Genomic DNA, 16,642 nt, shown 5'->3' on the forward strand with positions numbered 1-16,642 from the left:
AAACCGGTAATGAGCCCATGCTAACTTAACACGGTGTAAAGATATCCAGGACCTAGATGACACCTCCCCATGATCCGGAAACGAACTGAATAAGATAATAGAAGTGCCATCTCATGAGAGCAGATTGCAACTTTATATGTGGACGGTCCGCAAGGTAAAACATTAAAAACTAGGAAAATTTAATGCTAAAGAAAAATAAAACAGCCAAGTACTTTATCGAGTCTTAAGCCAATAGGCAAGCTAAATAATAAAAACTTGACAAATAAGTCAATGAATTGTCAATGAAATGCTAGTACTCAGCATATCAAACATGAAAAAGGTCTATGACATAACTGTGTATGCAAAATAAGCTGCAACAGCCTCCAATAGGAAGTCACCGTCTTCATCCGAAAAGAGTTCAGCCATCCAATTTAACACGGAAAAGAACATACGTGCTCTCCCAGCGCCGGATCCTCTATCACCATCAGAGGACAGCTCGGTGGGTTTTCAAGAAAGCTCTGTTCCAAGAAAGACTGTGTTGCCGCCAGTAAATTCCAGGGACCAATTAGTCCATGCATCAATGCCACAGCCATAATCCTTTCGCCAGGACAAACCAACTCGTGAGTAATGATAGGAGTCATCAGCTGATTAAAGTCGACGTCAGGAGAAACCGGTCCGCAGAGACACAAATCAATGGCCCAATCGAAATCACAGGTCAGGCAGTGAAATACAGGCTGGACACAGGTGAAGTAGGAGAATCGAAAAGATAATCCATATGCCGTGCTTAATATCGCCAACGGCATTGTGCCATAATATTCTAGCATGCGATTGCGGAACAGTGTCAGCAGCTGCAGGGCGGGAGCTTGCACAGGAGGGACATCCATATTTAAAAATGTAAAAAAGCACAAGAGCGTCCGCTGGTAATGCAAGTAAAAATGAGAATCCACGAAGCACAGTGGAAAAAAATAGAATGAAAGAAAGCAGGGATGACTCCAAAGATTTTCTCAAATGAAGTCACGAGACCACTGGTAACAACTTTAAAAAAGTGCGCCAGGCCCTTTGTGGAGGACGCGTTAAAGATAGTCCGAACCATCTTGCTGAAATGGAAAGGCGAATCTGTATTGAAAAGGGTCTGCACCTCTGTACGGGTGTTCGCTATGTGAAGCACGAAAGTTTCACGGGCCGAACTCAAGGCCACCTCTCTCTGAGACAAAAGAGCTCTTATTCTTGCCATGCCGTTGAAATCTGCTCCCAAGGTTGGTATTTGTGGCCAGATTGAAAACTCCCTATGTTCATGTGTGGGAGGAAATAGAACATTTCTGCAGCAAATAACCCGTTCACTTACTGTTACGATAAAAGGAATACTTTTAATTAACCCAGAACAATCTTCATTATTGAGCATCAAATAACTACCATTTTCCAACAACTTGAACGTGGGGATGATAGCAGGAACTGGCGTGCCTTGCAACACGCAAGCCATATTTGGTCGGTGTTTGTTGCATGAACCGTGTAACTGTATGTGCCTACACATTAGTGAATGATCTGGCGTCTCAGTGCATTCCTCTCCATTCAGATAAACTTCTTGATCATCTTTGAAACATCTGTATGTGTATGGAAGCGACCAGACCTCATGAAGAAAAGCACTACCTAAAGGTTCATAACGACCTATTGGTATATATTTCATACAATTTGAAAACTTATATAAAGCAAAAGGCAGCGTTATTAAACCGTGGATAAGGCACGTTGCCAAAAAACCCGCAATCCTCTGCTGATGATGTCACTGAGCATGTCATGAATGATGTAATATGTGACATCATCAGCAGTGGATTACGGGTAATAGTATCTCTAGTTTACTCCCCTATAGCTGTCTTTCTTTTAACATAAGTGTCTGTTTCCTTCCCTTATACTTACTGTTCTTTTTAAAAAAAAAAAATTTTGGTTCACTTCCGGTTCGCGTACCGGCGAGCGAACTGGGAAGCGAACTACGAGAAATAGAGGTTGGCACAGTTCCAAATATTGTACCAATTTTTTAATAACGGGGAGGTAGTTCTGAAAAGAACTTTTTTTTTATTGTTTTTGTTGTTTTATATTTTTTTTATTATTTTTCTGAACATTTTTTTACTTTTTTTGAATTTTTCTGAACAGTTTTATATTTTTTTGGGTTTTTCTTGCAGGGGGCAATGAAAACGATTCATTGTAAAGGGCTCAACAGGAGCAACAAAACAAAAAAAAAGTATTTATTATTTGGGGCGTTTCGTACAAACTTGCATATGATAGTCAATAGCTCTGTTGATCAGAGTGATGCTTCTTTCTCCGTAGCAAATGAATCCATTGCAATGTACGCAGACGTGTTTTACTTCATGAAATCTCGTTTGAATATTTGGCACCATCTCCCTGCCCTCTGGTCCCGTTACTTCCGGTACAACAGATCTTCTGGCCATAATAGGGAGATTATCTAGGTCGTTACGAAACTGTGCAGCACTGTAGTTGTTAGGATGCCACCTAGTCATATGGCGATGCATTGTGTAGTTTCCGAAACTGTATTTTTTGTCGGTCCCTCTGGACAGTCTATCTTGACATATAAGGCAAGTTACGTATCTTGCATTTACTTTTTTCTGACCTTTGGGAATTTTAAAAAATTGCCAAATGAAGTTTTCTTTCCGGTGAGACGTCCTGGGCTCCTCAGGCAAAAAGTGCCTCTCTTCGTGCTCGTCGTCCTGTTCCTCTTCTTCCTCTTCTTGCTGAATTATAACTTGAGCAGGTGGTCCACTCTTCCTTGGATGTGGTGGAGGTGGTGGGGAAGCACCAGCTGAAGCTACTAAAGAAGCCATTGCTCACTGGTAACAAAGGGTCTTTCTCTCACAATGATGAAAGTCAGAGTGAGGAAAGAAGGAGGGATTTTCATCATTTGGGAAAAACAATAGTTCTCAACCAATGAAAAGTGTTCATTTTAGATTATATGACCTAGTCTTACATCATTAGGAAACCAAAAGTGAAATGAACCAATGAAAAGTGTTATTACCAAGTCACATGACCTGCTGTGTTTACGTTAAGCGCTTTGCAGGGCCTCCCGGTTTGCTTCCAGAAACCTGTGCTTTGCGACTCGGTAAGCGTACCAGTTCGCTAACGTAGCACGTCATATGACGTATCACGCGACAACGCGAAACGTCATGCGGACGGGAGGCGTCACGATGTTGTTTTCTAACGCGGCAGTTGCGGTAAAGAAATGTTTACCGGCTCGCGGTCTATTTTGCGGCATCAAGGTCAGCTAACGGGAAGCTTCCCGATTCGCGAAGCGGGAACGAAGAAAAAAAAATATTTAAAAAAAAAATTATTAATAAACATATAAAATATATTTTTGGATTTAAAGAAGAATACATTTTACAGCTACAGATATTAGCTGTTAAAAAACCAATGAAATTCACTGAAAAAACCATAGGTTATAGACCATATATAGTTAGGAATTAGCATTTACAAAACCTTGAAAATTCACTGAAAAAACCATAGGTTATAGACCATATATAGTTAGGAATTAGCATTTAGAAAAGCTTATTTTACTCACACAAAACCATTGAAATTCCATATATAGTTAGTTGCACTAACTATATATCGCGCACCCGCAATCCACTGCTGATGATGTCACATATTACATCATTCATGACATGGTCAGTGACATCACTGATGACATCACTGATGACATCTCAAATGACATCACTGATGACATCACTGATGACATCTCAAATGACATCACTGACGACATCATGACACACCAATACCAGTTACTACATACGCACTCACTGATTCCTACGTCTACACACACATTCACTCATTCACCCATACAATCACTCATACATACAGTCACTCATTATTACAACACTATCATATGCACTCATACACCTATGCAGACAGTCACACACTGCCACTCATCCATGGAGTTACTCACACACCAAGTCAGTCCTGTAAATAATCAATCACACTTCCATTTCTTCATCTATACAGTTAAACACAGAACACCATACTTCAGTGACATCACTGATGACATCACTAATGACATCTGAAATGACATCACTGATGACATCTCAAATGACATCACTGATGACATCATGACACACCAATACCAGTTACTACATACGCACTCACTGATTCGTACGTCTACACACACATTCACTCATTCACCCATACAATTACTCATACATACAGTCAGTTATTATTAGAACACTATCATATGCACTCATACACCTAGTCAGTCCTGTGAAGAATCAATCACACTTCGATTTCCTCATTTATAGTTAAACACAGAACACCATACTTTTCACACATATACTAACACATACTTACTCTCTTATACAATCACTGATACAAGTACACATTGATATGCACAGCGTCACACACCTCCCAGCCAGCCACACACACACTCAGTCTTCCATCCATCCAGTCATTCTTCAATATGTAAAACGTATTTAAACTTTACAAAAACACACAGACACTAGATGATGTCATCAGTGATGTCATCAGTGATGTCACTGACCATGTCATGAATGATGTAATATGTGACATCATCAGCAGTGGATTGCGGGTGCGCGATATATAGTTAGTGCAACTAACTATATATGGAATTTCAATGGTTTTGTGTGAGTAAAATAAGGTTTTCTAAATGCTAATTCCTAACTATATATGGTCTATAACCTATGGTTTTTTCAGTGAATATATATATGTATGAAAAGAGCAGTCCAGGTTCCGAGTGGAATTCAGAACCAGAGGTCAGGACCTCAAAACACCTCGTATCCAGCAGTCCACAATAGCCTCGAATAGAAAATAAATCCGACAATGGAAAACAGGGAAGACGTTTTAATGTAGGATGACGCGTTTCACTCTGCAAGAGAGCTTGTTCACACCATACACATGTATATATATATTCACTGAAAAAACCATAGGTTTCAGGCCTTATATAGTTAGGAATTAGCAATATACTGTTTTTGCTCTGTTTTAAAAAATGTATTTGTTATTCTCACTGCTTTTAAAACGAACTCACTTGCATTCAGAAGCGCTTGCCAAACGCGCCGAGCAGCCCTCCTAACATCCCCTGACACAGCGGATCGTAGCGCTGACACAGGGAAACCCCTCAATCCGCCATCGCGGCTCGAAGGCGTAGACACGCCCACAACGAGGCCACGCCCACTTCCCACGCCTCAAATGTGTCGGCCATACCAGCGCAGCGGACGAGCGCAGCGGGAGCACCGTTTGCGCGCCGAAGGCGCGCCTAAGGCAAGCCCGTCTGCGCCCGTCCACGCACGGCCGGGCGCAGGGCCAGAAGCCATGCCGGAGCCAGCTCCTCCTAGGGTAAGCTACTCGCGTCAGGACATCCTTAGTCTCAGACCCACTAATGACAGCTCATGTAACTATGTTTACGGTTTAGAGGGACCATTTACCAGCTGTACACTCTGCCGCCCAGCTCAGCTACAACTCCCCAGTCCACCCGTCATTCACCCGGCCCTTAAACTTGCCACTCTGAACTGTCGGTCACTCCCTATGCATGCGCTGCTCATTAACCACCTAATAGAAGATCATGAGCTTGACATGCTGTTTCTCTCTGAAACGTGGCTTACGGACCACTCGGACCCAGACGTTGTTACAGCCCTCCCCCCGGGCTTCCTTATTCAGTCCCAACCTCGTCCTTCTGGCAGAGGAGGAGGACTGGCCATCATCTACCGGGATTACCTCTCCTGTAGAACCAACGACGCTCATATCTTGGACTCTGAAAGCCTTTATTTTACTATCCAGTTAGCGCCGACTAGCTCATTGTCAGGCCTCCTAGTATATCGTCCCCCTGGCCATTATGGCCCATTTGCTAGCGCTCTCCTAGAATTCATAGCGTCTCAGGCCCACTCTACATCCAACTTCTCTATACTAGGAGACCTCAACATCCATTTCGATGACCCCCGTGACACAGGGGCAGTCGACTTGATCTCAGACCTGGCGGCCTACGGCTTACACCTTACCAACTCCGGAGCCACACACACTAAGGGGCATCTGCTGGACCCGGTATTTACCAACAACCCCACCCTTCAAGTCAAAGAGTCCCTCCCCCTCCCGTGGACGGACCACTTTTTGATCCCTCTCCGTCTACCGGGAGCTTTCAAGAAACTCCACAAACCCACTTCCTATACCAGAGACAGGGCATGGTCCAGACTCTCCACAGAGGACTGGGCCAGAACCCTGAACTCTACGACCCCTACCTCTTCGGAAGATCCGGTCACCGCAGATAGAAAATTCAGGGAGTGGATCACCTTGTCCCTTGATTCCATCCTCCCTATAAAAACCCGTGAGGATAAAAACGGGAAATTAGGATCAGCCCCATGGTACACCCCGGAACTCCGAACTCTCCGCAAAGACTGCAAAAAAGCAGAGCGACTATGGAGGAAAGACTGGCTGCACGCCAGCAAGGAAGCCTATCGTAGGATGGTGAGAACCTACAAATCCACTCTGAAGCTCACTAAAGCCTCACATTACGACACCAGAATAAAAAACTCCACCAACTCGGCGAGAGAATCCTTTCTCATCGCCAAAGAGCTCTTGAAAATACCAGCGCTCCCCTCCTCCAACATATCCCCTGCGGACAGAAGTGATGACTGGCAACCTACTTCAACTCCAAAATCGCCCGTATCCTAGTCTCCCTCCCCCCTCCCTGCCTGCCGAACCACATGGACAACGATGCATCCACCATCCTTTCAGGAAACAACATGCACCCTCAGTTGACCTCATTCAGGGCAGTATCGTTGGACGAAGTAGGCACAACCATGGCCAAAATGAAAAGCGGCTCCCCTCTGGATCCCGCCCCCATTAGATTCCTTAAAACAGTGGCCCCTGTCATCTTGCCCACTATTACGGAGCTGATAAACATCTCGCTCTCCCAAGGCTCTGTCCCCCCAAGCTGGAAGAGTGCAGTAGTCAAAGCACTCCTAAAGAAACCCCAACTGGACCCATCTGACATGGCGAACTACCGGCCAATTTCACTCCTCCCCTTCATCAGCAAAATGGCCGAGAAACTGGTCAATGGTCAACTGTCCCAGTTTCTTGAATCTCACAACCTTCTGCGTCAGTCCCAAACAGGGTTCCGTCCGGGCCACGGCACAGATACCGCCCTTCTTGCTGTCATCGAGGAGGCAAGGTGCATTTTGGATTCAGGAGGGTCAGTGGCAGTGATCCTCCTGGACCTCAGTGCAGCCTTTGACACGGTAAACCACCGTGTCCTACTCCATCGGTTGGCCGTGGCAGGACTCGCGGGTTCCGCGCTCACATGGATAGAATCCTTCCTTTCAGGGCGCTCGTTCCAGGTGTGGGACGGCAATTCCCACTCAGCCTCCCTCCCCCTTTCGAGCGGAGTCCCCCAGGGGTCCTCATTAAGCCCCACCTTGTTTAATGCATACATGGCCCCCATTGAGGATATCGTCGCCCCCTTCGGGATCAAGATAGTGAGTTATGCGGACGACACGCAATTGGTCGTCTCTCTCTCACATCTTGACAACCACCCTGACAATCTGCTGAACTGCCTCCAGGAAATTCACCACTGGATGTGCGAGTCATCACTCAAGTTAAACGGATCAAAGACAGAAGTCATGCTTATGGGCAAGAAATGGATCACCATCGCCCCATCGGTTTGGCCAGACGTCTTCGGGGAAGTGCCCACCCCGAAACAAGAAATTAAGACCTTGGGAGTCTGGCTGGAACCCGAGCTGTCTTTGAAAACCCAAGCAGCCAAAACAGCAGGCACCTGCTTTGGACTCATGCGCTCCTTCCGCAGGATCCTTCCTCTACTTCCGCCCCTATCTAGGAAACTCCTGGTCCAAGGTCTGATCCTTGCTCGGCTAGACTACAGCAACATGGTCTATCTTGGAGCCCCTGAAGCCACCATGGCAAAACTCCAGCGTACTCAAAACGCAGCTCCCCGGCTCCTTATGAATCTCCCTTCCAGAATCTCAGCCAGACCAGCGCTCAAGGCCCTCCACTGGCTTCCAATACGCCAAAGGGTAGAATTTAAGGCCTTGTGCACCGCCCACAAACTCCTCAACGGTCTTGGCCCTGCTATCCTGAGAGACTTGGTCACCCCATACAAGGCCCCTAGGTCCTTTGCGCTCGGACAATGAGCGTCTGGCCAATGTCCCCAGATTTAGGAAGGCACGCACCGGCGGCTGACGCTTTTCTGTAAAAGCGTCCTCAGGATGGAACGCGCTTCCTCGCCCCCTTCGGCTCGAACCCAGCTATCTCACTTTCCGTAAAAAATTGAAAACTCTGCTTTTCCCAAAATAGTGTCCCTCTCCCCCTCTGGCCTCTACAAGTGTTTCAGCGCGGGGATGCCTCCGGGTCACCAGGCGCTCTAGAAATCGCTAAATAAATAAATATTTAGAGTGAGCTGTTTTCTCAAAGCTGTTGTTCGCTCACGAGCTACTTTGCATATTGATTGATAGGAATTTGTATATTGCACATTGCACTTTATATCTTTCATCATTTTGTACATTGTAATTTGTACATATATTTGTTCGGATTTCTTTTCTTTTTTGTCTTACATTTTTATAGCTGTCGCTGTTTTTAAGAATTTTTAAAAAATATTGTATATATTGTCTTTTTAACATGTTTTTGCATTTTTGTAGATAAGACAGACTACATTTATGGTTGTTCACTCTTGTATCGTATTGTATGCCATTGCGTTTGTTGTGTACTTTTATGGATGTATTTTATTCCGAATAAAGATCTTTGACTTGACTTGACTGACTACTCTCTAATACTCAACTCTCTACTACTCATTCTCTACTACTCTACTACTCTCTCTCTACTACTCACTCTCTACTACTCACTCTCTACTACTCTCTACTACTCACTCTCTACTACTCACTCTACTACTCACTCTTTACTACCCACTCTTTACTACTCACTCTCTACTACTCTTTACTACTCACTCTCTACTTCTCACTCTCTACTACTCACTCTCTACTACGCTCTCTCTACTACTCTCTACTACTCACTCTCTACTACTCACTCTACTACTCACTCTCTACTACTCGCTCTCTACTACTCTCTGCTACTCACTATACTACTCACTCTCTACTACTCTCTAATATTCTCTCTCTCTGCTACTCACTCTCTACTACTCTCTACTACTCACTCTCTACTACTCACTCTCTACTAATCTCTACTACTCACTCTCTACTACTCGCTCTCTACTACTCTCTGCTACTCACTATACTACTCACTCTCTACTACTCTCTAATATTCTCTCTCTCTGCTACTCACTCTCTACTACTCTCTACTACTCACTCTCTACTACTCACTCTCTACTAATCTCTACTACTTACTCTTTACTACTCTCTACTACTCACTCTCTACTACTCACTCTACTACTTACTCTCTACTACTCTCTACCACTCACTCTCTACTACTCACTCTCTACTATTCTCTACTACTCACTCTACTACTCTCTACTACTCACGCTCTGCTACTCTCTCTACTGCTCTCTACTACTCTCTACTACTCACTCTCTACTCTCTATTACTCACTCTCTACTCTCTACCTCTCTACCTCTCTCTACCTCTCTCTACTTCTCTCGCTACTAGTCTCTACCTCTCTACCTCTACCTCTCTACCTCTACCTCTCTACCTCTACACCTCTACACCTCTACCTCTCTACCTCTCTCTACACGCACACATATACACACATATATATGCATATATATGCATATGCATATATATATATGTATGTGTGTATATATATATATATACATACACATATAAACATATATAATCTGCATATCTATATAAATACAAATATAAATGCATGCATATATATACATATATGCATACATATGCATGTTATTTACATGAAAGTTTTAAAAACACTAATAAAAGCAAAGCTAAAAAGCCACCTCATTACAAACCGAATGGCTTTAACTTAAACAAGGGCGAGATCTATTGCATTTTCAATGCTTGTTTACTTTGTTTCCATCAAGAAGGCATTCAGATGTGTCACACATTTGCCATAAATTCTGAATGTTAGCACTCTAGTTGATCCTTAGATCACTGTAGTAAAGCTACTGCTCACCAGGGAAGTCTGCTGCTGGTATTCAAAGTGCATGTTTCAGTCTGCATGTCAGAATTTGTTTAAGGAAATAGAAGAGGATTTGAGAAGTCACTCAAAATGTGCCCTAATTTTTCTTTTTGAAGCACTAATCATACTTTCTATGGCAAAATGAACCCCCTCATTTTGTTCCTTTTTAAATGAAATGTTTTCAGACTTACCACTTCATTCCAATCAAGATGGCTTCTGGTGTGCCATACTTTTGTCATAAATAAGACTGTTAGCGCTCTAGTTGTTCTTTAGAACACTCTGGGACATTCTGTCATTGGGCTATACTTGGGCTACATCTGGGTGATATTTGGGCTACATTTGGGCTCTTTTGTCTCTGGTGGCCATCTTGGGAGACTGCATGTCAGAATGTTTTAATGAAATTGAAGAGGATTTGAGAAGTCACACAAAATGTGCCCTAATTTTTCTTTCTGCAGCACTAATCATACTTTCTATGGCAAAATATACCCCCTCATTTTGTTCCTTTTTAAATTAAATGTTTTAAGAGTTGCCACTTTATTCCAATCAAAATGGCTTCAGGTGTGCCATACCTTTGTAATAAGTAGGACTGTTAGCGCTCTAGTTGTTCTTTCGAACACTCTGGGACATTCTGTCATTGGGCTATACTTGGGCTACATCTGGCGATATTTGGGCTACATTTGGGCTCTTTTGTCTCTGGTGGCCATCATGGGAGACTGCATGTCAGAATTTTTTAATGAAATTGAAGAGGATATGAGAAGTCACTCAAAATGTGCGCTAATTTTTCTTTCTGCAGCGCTAATCATACTTTCTATGGCAAAATATACCCCCTCATTTTGTTCCTTTTTAAATTAAATGTTTTAAGAGTCACCACTTTATTCCAATCAAGATGGCTTCAGGTGTGCCATACCTTTGTAATAAGTAGGACTGTTAGCGCTCTAGTTGTTCTTTAGAACACTCTAGGAGGCTGCAGTAGAACACAAAGGAATCAACTGACAGTCTCTGTCCTTGTTGGTTGTACATGTTTTACTGAGAATGTCAGACTTCATTCTCACATGACTGAGAAAGATAATGTGAATTTACAGAAAATATGCTTTCAGTTTAGCTTATAGATCCCCTTCCAAACCACTGTGGGAAAAGCATGAGATAATAGTTTTCTTTCAAACATGATTCATGATATCACAGCAGAAGGCCTTTTCACATAGTAAAATCACCTTAGAACACACCACAATTCCTAAAATGAGTATGGTACCATCAACAAATGATTTATAATGTAAATAAAGTCCTAAAACCCTCTATTAAGTACAATGTTTTTTAATGAGGTGCTATCATGTATATTGGTCCCAAGATGGCTGCCAACACTTCTTGGATGAAGTCCTGACAGCCAATCAGATCTCACGATGAGATGTGTGGTTAGGCTCCGCCCAGATATATATGTGTTTTTGAAGTTAATTTTCATAAAAACCACTGGAGCAAATTTGCACCAAATATAGCAAAGGCACTTCTGCGTACCAGTCCCTAAAATTTTGCCAAGTTTGGTGTAATTCCGTTCAGCGGTCCGGGCTGTAGACTTGTCAGAACGTCCTATGGAAATTAACATGGGGAAAACACGTTTTGGGACCCCCCTTTTTTCTCAGCCCCCACTTCACGAATCCCCCCGAAACTTTCAGGGAAGGAGCGCAGCGGAGCTGGCCGAAATATTGGAAAATTACGCGCAAATTCCTCAACCGGCGCCAAAGTTATTCCCAATAGAATGTTGCGGATTCCCTATGGTAGCCAATCCTAACTATATATACCTACTGGCTATCGCCAGTAGGTAATATATATATATATATATATATATATATATATATATATATATATATATATATATACATATATATATATATATATATATATATATATATATATATTCACTGAAAAAACCATAGGTTATAGACCATATATAGTTAGGAATTAGCATTTACAAAACCACGAAAATTCACTGAAAAAACCATAGGTTATAGACCATATATAGTTAGGGATTAGCATTTACAAAACCTTATTTTACTCGCACAAAACCATTGAAATTCGCATATATAGTTAGTTGCGCTAACTTTATATCGCGCACCCGCAATCCACTGCTGATGATGTCACATATTACATCATTCATGACATGGTCAGTGACATCACTGATGACATCACTGATGTCACTGACCATGTCATGAATGATGTAATATGTGACATCATCAGCAGTGGATTGCGGGTGCGCGATATATAGTTAGCGCAACTAACTATATATGCAAATTTCAATGGTTTTGTGCGAGTAAAATAAGGTTTTGTAAATGCTAATCCCTAACTATATATGGTCTATAACCTATGGTTTTTTCAGTGAATTTTCGTGGTTTTGTAAATGCTAATTCCTAACTATATATGGTCTATAACCTATGGTTTTTTCAGTGAATTTCAATGGTTTTTTAATAGCAAATATCAAAAGCTGTCGAATGTCAAGTACGTGGTAAGTAAAAATATTTTCGTGTTTATGCACACTCATCTGCTTTGAATGCTGCCCCCCCCCCTCATTTCTATTAGGAGTACTCTCTCTTTGCAGATAGTTTAGGGTAGTTAACGCAGGCCTTTGCCCCCGTTGTAATCCGTCGTGCCTGCTTCTCTCTCCATTTGATTGATTGTTATCCAAGCATTTACTGTTTTAGAATTGGTTCTCTTTGGTTCATTCTCTATTTACAAACAAGCACAAAGTCGCAATACTCTGTTTAGTCTTTGCAGATAGTGAAAAATCGTGTAAAAAAACAAAAGGAATCGAGCAAAATCAGTAGGCCACTAATGGGATCTCTTTTTGACCTCGCTAAAATAGAAACATTAGGAACAACCCCTCATGAGAAATACGAAACTAGTGAGATGAACTGAGCTCCACACCATGATGGCTGCAAGACAGCTCGGCTCCGCCACCCACCCCGCCAAAAATAACGATAAACTCTATGCAAATATTACAAATATATACAACACACCAGCAAAGTAACAGGGTAAAACATTTTATTAAATAACTATTTACATAACTATTTTATACTTTTTGTTGCCCGATCCGGCTAGCTCAATCGATCGAGCATGAAACTCATGCACTCTGATAGTTCAAAGTTTTGAGGAGTGCTTGTTAGACTGTCTGAAGCTTATTTGCACCTGCTACAGCTTCACTATTCTCAATGTAAGTGGGGGCTGTTTGAGGACGTGACTGCATTTGAAAACAATGTGATGCTGTGCCTCCCTGAACCGCTTGACGGAGGCCCCCGAGGGACGGTGTGATGGCGCGGACTCGGAGGGGGCGCTTGGCTCCGGCCCCCTCCCCAAGTCGTGTTGCCCTGGTGTGGCCTGAGATCGCCCCCGACATAGGTGGCCGGCTCCCGGGGTCAAGCGGAACTTTTTGCCTTTTGGTGACTCTTCCATTCTTGACCTTGTCCCACAATCCGTTTGACCTAAAGACACGCTGTAGTGGGGCGCCCCTTTACCGTTTCACTTGCCATTCCGCCCGCTTTTGCTACACTGTGCCTCTTCCGCTATTCAGCTGTTTACCGCCCGCTCTTGCGACTACAGCGTCTCGCTCACCATGTAGTTGAGTTGGTCCCGCTCTTGCGGTGCAGCGATAGGCGGCTGCCACAGGACTCTCAAAATGGCGGCCGGCTCTTCAGATTTGGGCGTGGTCCACTAAAATGGCCCTGCGACACCTTGGAACTCGGACGCTTGTCTGCTAGGGCTTGGGCTCCATTCTCGAAAGCGTCCCCTCAGCCTTGAAGATTCTACAAAAGTCTTGGGGGCCCCCGACTCCCGCAGGCTTCTGCTGGGGAGCGGCTGCCATGATTGCTCGGAGCTACGAGATGGTGGTGCTCTCATGCTGACGCCAGCTTCAGTCTGAAACATCCAGAAACACTGTAGACTACCAATTCGATCAGTTCCGGTAGTGCCCCAACGTGACCCGGTAGAGAAGAACTTGCCCTCCCCTCTTTGACTGATGGTTCTTGTTGCCTGTCCCTTCTGTTGTCATTTAACAGAACTATTTAGCCTGCTGAAAGGGGTTGTGTTCCGACCGCTGGTTGGTGGAGATATTTTGACTATATTCTGGACCTGCGTTGTCGCGTAATGCGTCATATGACGCGCCGCGTTAGCGCATCCGGAAGTGCTCCGGTGCGCGAAGCGCAGCTTCCCGGAAGCGATCCGGGGCGCGGCGCGCAGCGCGTAACGTAAGCATAACAGGTCATGTGACTTGTTAATAAAACTTTTCATTGGTTCATTTTACTTTTCTTATTCTAATGATGAAAGGCTTGGTCATATGACCTAAAAATTACACTTTTTATTACTTTCGAACATATTTTTTTCTTAAACATATATGTTATAATGTTCCAAGCTAATGTACTTTCCCGGAAAATTTACAACTGTCCTGCAAGTAAAATATATTCCTTTTTCGAGAAAAAGGGCGTTTCTTCGTCCCATGACGGAGCCGTTGAGCAAAAGAGGCTCGGCCTGCTGTCTTACGGCTGCTTCAAGCGACACTGCGCGCTAGGACGTGGGGCTAGGTGAAGAGGTCACCAGCCCGCTGCGTGGAGATTACTGCCCTATCCTCGCAGACCCCACGGGAGCAACCTTGGGGCACTTACGACCGCCACTGAGGGGTATCCCTCTGATGCAGGAACCCCTCTTCGGCTGGATTCGGCAACCACACAGGTTGAATACTTCTGATGCCTCAGCCTGATGCGGGGCATCTTACTAAAGTTTATGAGCACCTTTCTTTTTTTGGTCCTGAAGAATTGCCAATACAGGCATGAAACATGTCGACCTTTTCACAACTGAGGGTTGAACGGGACTGACTCCTCGTAGCTACTGTAGTCCCATTGCCCCTCACAGTTTTATTTAAGGTGGTGTACTACACGATTAAAGCCATAGCCGTAGATCATACCAACCTGTTTTAATCCACCTCACTCACGCTCACTACTCCACTCACTAGGGCCCTCACACCCTTACACCTATCGGCAAGGAACAAAAGATCTCCACAAGAGTGTAGCACCTCGTGCTACCCGTCAGGCATTGCAGCGCCGGCTTGACGTTGGAGCAGGGAGCCGATGATGTTACGATACGACTAACTGGTGACATGACAACAGCCGTTAAACCAGCCTGTTGTGTGAGGCATCCCTAGTTCCGACAAGGGATACCCTTCCCTGTTGCACTGAGGCACATTAACGCCCTACACTCGAGGGAGAGAGGAAGACAGCACATTGCACTACGCCATCACTCATCTCAGGGGAACTGTGTGCAATCTATTGTTGCTTAGCTTTTGGGACATGCACACTGGACCCCTATAAATATTGTCCCCCCAATGTCCCTCCCTGTTGTTGACTTAGTCGCCGATACGCCTGAATATCAGATTCTTATTGATCACTTTATGTTGCAGGAGTAGAAAACACAACAGCCCTTGACCATTTATCTTTACTGCGTTCCTGCGTATTATACCTTTTACCCTTCATGTAATTGGACTGCTTTATTTCACTTGCCTTTTACTGATTCGAAAACAGTGACTATTATTAAAAACTTTACCAATGTAAATACTACTACCATGTTTTCTTTTAAAAACCTTTATTGTGAAAATGTCAGTATACAAATACGGGCCTATAACCACGTGGGCCGGCCACGGAGCAAACTGTAATCGTATATGATGAGGAGACATTTACACTGTAGAGGAACGTAACGGGCGGGCCATTAGGTTGCAAGAACTAAGGTGTCTAACAGTTGCGGAATCGGTGGACGTACATTTTACAATTAAAATACGACAGGGCCAGTTACAATAAAATTATCTAGATATACATTTGCGGGCAAGTACCATGGGTGACGTTAATTTGAACTTTCAATAGTACAGTAATCAATAACACATCAGAACTTAATATCAATAGGGATGTCGAAATATTCAATCAATTCTCGTCCCCGCCCGCCATGTGCTTCAAAACTGCATACGTATCGCGTGATATCAAGGTTGTGCAACCAGTACACAACAAGGAGTTACGAGTCCCATTTATTCCGGCACCATTTTGGGCGAGGACGGGCAGGTCCAGGATATAGTCAAAATGTCTCCACCAACCATCGACTATGATGATGCTCATATGCTGTATTTATTAGAGTAACACTCATCTGTCCACATGAAATTAATTTGCCACAATCTAAACATGTCATTTTAATCTTTCCAAAGTTCTTCTGAATATTTGGGACCGTTTCCCTTGCCTCTCATGCTGTCATTGCCACTTCTTTGGTGAATGTACTGGCAGGTCGGGGGTTGTCCTCCAAATCTCTCTTTTGTGCAGCACTATAATTAATCGGTGCCACCTCTCCATATGACGATGCATGGTATAATTACCATAACTATATATTTTTTCGGTTCTTCTGGAGAGTACATCGTGGCAGATGAGGCAGGTAACGTACCGGGCATTTACCTTTTTTGCATGTAGAGGAAAGGAAAAAAAATTCGAGCGTCCGAGTTCTAAGGTGTCCCAGGGCCATTTCAATGGACCAGGCCCAAATCCAAAGAACAGGC

The sequence above is a fragment of the Lissotriton helveticus genome, chromosome 8 (genome assembly GCF_964261635.1).
Source record: "Lissotriton helveticus chromosome 8, aLisHel1.1, whole genome shotgun sequence".
Lineage (NCBI taxonomy): Eukaryota > Metazoa > Chordata > Amphibia > Caudata > Salamandridae > Lissotriton > Lissotriton helveticus.